Here is a 6326-nt window from a genome sequence, read left to right as displayed (position 1 = left end):
AGGAGACAGGTGGAGGAGGGGGGTCCTGGTCCAGGCTGGTAGAACTATAGGAGACAGGTTGAGGAGGGGGGTTCTGGTCCAGGCTGGTAGAACTATAGGAGACAGGTGGAGGAGGGGGGTTCTGGTCCAGGCTGGTAGAACTATAGGAGACATCTGGAGGAGGGGGGTTCTGGTCCAGGTTGGTAGAACTATAGGAGACATGTGGAGGAGGGGGGTTCTGGTCCAGGTTGGTAGAACTATAGGAGACATGTGGAGGAGGGGGGTTCTGGTCCAGGCTGGTAGAACTATAGGAGACAGGTTGAGGAGGGGGGTTCTGGTCCAGGCTGGTAGAACTATAGGAGACATGTGGAGGAGGGGGGTTCTGGTCCAGGCTGGTAGAACTATAGGAGACAGGTGGAGGAGGGGGGTTCTGGTCCAGGCTGGTAGAACTATAGGAGACAGGTTGAGGAAGGGGGTTCTGGTCCAGGCTGGTAGAACTATAGGAGACATGTGGAGGAGGGGGGTCCTGGCCCAGGCTGGTAGAACTATAGGAGACAGGTGGAGGAGGGGGGTTCTGGTCCAGGCTGGTAGAACTATAGGAGACAGGTGGAGGAGGGGGGTTCTGGTCCAGGCTGGTAGAACTATAGGAGACAGGTGGAGGAGGGGGGTTCTGGTCCAGGCTGGTAGAACTATAGGAGACAGGTGGAGGAGGGGGTCCTGGTCCAGGCTGGTAGAACTATAGGAGACAGGTGGAGGAGGGGGGTCCTGGCCCAGGCTGGTAGAACTGTAGGAGACAGGTGGAGGAGGGGGGTTCTGGTCCAGGCTGGTAGAACTATAGGAGACAGGTGGAGGAGGGGGGTTCTGGTCCAGGCTGGTAGAACTATAGGAGAGAGGTGGAGGAGGGGGGTTCTGGTCCAGGCTGGTAGAACTATAGGAGACAGGTGGAGGAGGGGGGTTCTGGTCCAGGCTGGTAGAACTATAGGAGACAGGTGGAGGAGTGGGGTTCTGGTCCAGGCTGGTAGAACTATAGGAGACAGGTGGAGGAGGGGGGTTCTGGTCCAGGCTGGTAGAACTATAGGAGACAGGTGGAGGAGGGGAGTTCTGGTCCAGGCTGGTAGAACTATAGGAGACAGGTGGAGGAGGGGAGTTCTGGTCCAGGCTGGTAGAACTATAGGAGACAGGTGGAGGAGGGGAGTTCTGGTCCAGGCTGGTAGAACTATAGGAGACAGGTGGAGGAGGGGGGTTCTGGTCCAGGCTGGTAGAACTATAGGAGACAGGTGGAGGAGGGGGGTTCTGGTCCAGGCTGGTAGAACTATAGGAGACAGGTGGAGGAGGGGAGTTCTGGTCCAGGCTGGTAGAACTATAGGAGACAGGTGGAGGAGGGGGGTTCTGGTCCAGGCTGGTAGAACTATAGGAGACAGGTGGAGGAGGGGGGTTCTGGTCCAGGCTGGTAGAACTATAGGAGACAGGTGGAGGAGGGGAGTTCTGGTCCAGGCTGGTAGAACTATAGGAGACAGGTGGAGGAGGGGGGTTCTGGTCCAGGCTGGTAGAACTATAGGAGACAGGTGGAGGAGGGGAGTTCTGGTCCAGGCTGGTAGAACTATACATGCCCATAGAAACTCACCCACTATCCTTCTGTAATTCAGTGGAAACAGAAGCAGTGATTGACACTAGACTATCAAATATTAAAGCTGTTGTGTCTCTAGCTGTTGTGTCTCATCAGCTACCATGCTGTCAGATCTAGCCAAACAAATAAAAACAATGGTATTCATTTCAGCTGTGATCAAATAAGGATCATATAATCAAATCCTGACCTGAAAATGGATCCCATAATTCAGTTTGTGCTAAATTGCATTTTATCACCCTGGTGGTGTTTCTAGAAAACCTCCAGCTTCATCCCTCAATCATTTAACACAGGATCTGATCATACAAACAGTTCAAGATGCATATCAAATGTTTATATGCATGAATATTTCTCTTCATAAACGTTAAGTGATGTAAATGTCCGCTGTGTTGTATTTAAATTATGGTGAGATGGCTGTGTTTTGAGATAACATATCTTTCATCTTTTAAAGAGGGTTTGGAAGGAGCACCTGCTTGTGTATCAGACTGATGTTATCATAATCTCCAGACTAGAACAGTGTGAAGTCTGACACATAGTCAGCCAGTCAGTCAGCCAGTCAGTCAGCCAGTCAATCAGCCAGTCAGTCAGCCAGTCAGCCAATCAGTCAGCCAGTCAGCAAATCAGTCAGCCAGTCAATCAGCCAGTCAGTCAGCCAGTCAGCCCGTCAGTCAGCCAGCCAGTCAGTCAATCCATCAACGATGCACATGTTAATAACATTAACCATCATGCACCACAGTTTTCAGTCTAAATACGCTGATAATGAATCTCATCATGATAAAAGTTATCAGCAAGACCACTGTGACCACTTTGATTGATCATATTTCAGCAGCTCCTTTAGACTTTCTGCTACATTCATTGATGATTGAGCCGATGAGCTAATATGATTCTGAGAAACTAATTAGTGCTGTTAGAAAGCTTTTTATCACAGCAGCAGTCTGAATGGATCCATCAGGCGGCCTCTTCCTGTTCCTTCCCGGCTCAGTCAGCACTCTGCTGGAGCACTCAGTGACATCATCAGTAAGTGGCTGACCAGCAGGAAGCATGACAGGGCATCATCACATCGACCCAACATGCAGCCCTGACTCAAACAGACAGGCCATGAGGCAAGCCAAGGGTTGGAGGGTCCAGTGGGGTTGAAATTGGTTGCCACAGATTTCAGAAGACTGGGTGGAAAGGGAGGAATTAGTAGTGATGACAGTACCAGTAGGATGATGACCCCTCCATAAAACTGTGTGTCTAATGAGACCCCGTTCATGCTCTGAGGAGCCATAAGTGGTTTACATCCAGAGGCCCAGGGTTAGGGATGAGCTCAGTCACACACACTGCCAGGAAACCATGTGAACACTAGAGGACTAGAGGATGAAATCATGTGTGTATGGAAGTACTGTGCTTTCTATCCCTCAAAGATACTTATCATCACATCTGGTAAATCACAGCTGCTCCCCGCACCACATGTATGTCTGTGTGTATGTTTGTGTTTGTGTGTATGTGTGCGTGTGTGTGTGTGTGTGTGTGTGTGTGTGTGTTATTGCACTTTGCAAGGTGACACACCCCTCTGGCACACCCCTCTGACCGACTGCAGGAGATAAAGAGTTACAATTGTTTCAGGGGCTTTTCATGCGGGTTACACTGTATGAAAACAAAGATGGCGTGAACGCTGAGGGTGTTGTAGAGCCTGTGTAGGCATGTGGGGTCTGAACATTGTCGCCATATGTATTGTATGGCGTGGATGAAATTGGAGGTTAGTGGGTGGGTATGGAGGTTAGTGGGTGGGTATGGAGGTTAGTGGGTGGGTATGGAGGTTAGTGGGTGGGTATGGAGGTTAGTGGGTGGGTATGGAGGTTAGTGGGTGGGTATGGAGGTTAGTGGGTGGGTATGGAGGTTAGTGGGTGGGTATGGAGGTTAGTGGGTGGGTATGAAGGCTAGTGGGTGGGTATGGAGGTTAGTGGGTGGGTATGGAGGTTAGTGGGTGGGTATGAAGGCTAGTGGGTGGGTATGGAGGTTAGTGGGTGGGTATGAAGGCTAGTGGGTGGGTATGGAGGTTAGTGGGTGGGTATGGAGGTTAGTGGGTGGGTATGGAGGTTAGTGGGTGGGTATGGAGGTTAGTGGGTGGGTATGGAGGAAGGTGGGTGGGTATGGAGCTTAGTGGGTGGGTATGGAGGTTAGTGGGTGGGTATGGAGGAAGGTGGGTGGGTATGGAGGTTAGTGGGTGGGTATGGAGGTTAGTGGGTGGGTATGGAGGTTAGTGGGTGGGTATGGAGGTTAGTGGGTGGGTATGGAGGTTAGTGGGTGGGTATGGAGGAAGGTGGGTGGGTATGGAGGTTAGTGGGTGGGTATGGAGGTTAGTGGGTGGGTATGGAGGTTAGTGGGTGGGTATGGAGGTTAGTGGGTGGGTATGGAGGAGGGTGGGTGGGTATGGAGGTTAGTGGGTGGGTATGGAGGAAGGTGGGTGGGTATGGAGGTTAGTGGGTGGGTATGGAGGTTAGTGGGTGGGTATGGAGGTTAGTGGGTGGGTATGGAGGAAGGTGGGTGGGTATGGAGGTTAGTGGGTGGGTATGGAGGAAGGTGGGTGGGTATGGAGGTTAGTGGGTGGGTATGGAGGTTAGTGGGTGGGTATGGAGGTTAGTGGGTGGGTATGGAGGTTAGTGGGTGGGTGGGTATGGAGGAAGGTGCGGTGGGTATGGAGGAAGGTGGGTGGGTATGGAGGTTAGTGGGTGGGTATGGAGGTTAGTGGGTGGGTATGGAGGAAGGTGCGGTGGGTATGGAGGAAGGTGGGTGGGTATGGAGGTTAGTGGGTGGGTATGGAGGTTAGTGGGTGGGTATGGAGGAAGATGGGTGGGTATGGAGGAAGGTAGGTGGGTATGGAGGAAGGTGGGTGGGTATGGAGGTTAGTGGGTGGGTATGGAGGTTAGTGGGTGGGTATGGAGGAAGGTGGGTGGGTATGGAGGAAGGTGGGTGGGTATGGAGGAAGGTGGGTGGGTATGGAGGAAGGTGGGTGGGTATGGAGGAAGGTGGGTGGGTATGGAGGTTAGTGGGTGGGTATGGAGGTTAGTGGGTGGGTATGGAGGTTAGTGGGTGGGTATGGAGGTTAGTGGGTGGGTATGGAGGTTAGTGGGTGGGTATGGAGGAAGGTGGGTGTGAGGTTGGGGCGGTTCAAACAAAAAGACATGACCTGGATTTCCTTTATCCGTTCTCCCATCACTATGGTTACCACAGCCAGTTACCTTTTGTGCAGAGTAACAAGTAGCCTGTTCTCTTTACCCCATTTTCTAATGAAGAGGTTTGGAGAGGGATGACAGCACACGATGCATGCTCACAGGGGGACCGGAGGGGCATGAAAAGAGAACGTCCATTAGGATGTCGTCTCAGACTGAAACCCCCTCCGCCCTCCACCCTGCTGGCAGTTTGACAGTACTATGTAGACAGAGTGGCATTAGTCTGTTATTTCACCCACTGAATGTCAGACTCACTGAAAGCCTCTAATTTAGACACTGTTTAGGAAAATAGTTCGGGCAGAGGGAGCACACAGCCTTTTGAGAAAAAATAGGAGTTCAGACAGAGGCTTGCTAGGAGTTCAGACAGAGGCTTGGTAGGAGTTCAGACAGAGGCTTGCTAGGAGTTCAGACAGAGGCTTGATAGGAGTTCAGACAGAGGCTTGCTAGGAATTCAGACAGAGGCTTGGTAGGAGTTCAGACAGAGGCTTGATAGGAGTTCAGACAGAGGCTTGGTAGGAGTTCAGACAGAGGCTTGATAGGAGTTCAGACAGAGGCTTGATAGGAGTTCAGACAGAGGCTTGGTAGGAGTTCAGACAGAGGCTTGATAGGAGTTCAGACAGAGGCTTGGTAGGAGTTCAGACAGAGGCTTGCTAGGAGTTCAGACAGAGGCTTGGTAGGAGTTCAGACAGAGGCTTGGTAGGAGTTCAGACAGAGGCTTGATAGGAGTTCAGACAGAGGCTTGGTAGGAGTTCAGACAGAGGCTTGATAGGAGTTCAGACAGAGGCTTGGTAGGAGTTCAGACAGAGGCTTGCTAGGAGTTCAGACAGAGGCTTGCTAGGAGTTCAGACAGAGGCTTGCTAGGAGTTCAGACAGAGGCTTGGTAGGAGTTCAGACAGAGGCTTGATAGCAGTTCAGACAGAGGCTTGGTAGGAGTTCAGACAGAGCCTTGATAGGAGTTCAGACAGAGGCTTGGTAGGAGTTCAGACAGAGGCTTGCTAGGAGTTCAGACAGAGGCTTGGTAGGAGTTCAGACAGAGGCTTGCTAGGAGTTCAGACAGAGGCTTGGTAGGAGTTCAGACAGAGGCTTGCTAGGAGTTCAGACAGAGGCTTGCTAGGAGTTCAGACAGAGGCTTGCTAGGAGTTCAGACAGAGGCTTGATAGGAGTTCAGACAGAGGCTTGCTAGGAGTTCAGACATAGGCTTGCTAGGAGTTCAGACAGAGGCTTGATAGGAGTTCAGACAGAGGCTTGATAGGAGTTCAGACAGAGGCTTGGTAGGAGTTCAGACAGAGGCTTGATAGGAGTTCAGACAGAGGCTTGCTAGGAGTTCAGACAGAGGCTTGCTAGGAGTTCAGACAGAGGCTTGCTAGGAATTCAGACAGAGGCTTGCTAGGAGTTCAGACAGAGGCTTGCTAGGAGTTCAGACAGAGGCTTGCTAGGAGTTCAGACAGAGGCTTGCTAGGAGTTCAGACAGAGGCTTGCTAGGAATTCAGACAGAGGCTTGGTAGGAG

This window comes from Salvelinus alpinus, chromosome 24 (assembly GCF_045679555.1).
Source record: "Salvelinus alpinus chromosome 24, SLU_Salpinus.1, whole genome shotgun sequence".
NCBI classification, from domain to species: Eukaryota; Metazoa; Chordata; class Actinopteri; order Salmoniformes; family Salmonidae; genus Salvelinus; species Salvelinus alpinus.
Note: the sequence above shows the minus strand (reverse complement) of the source record.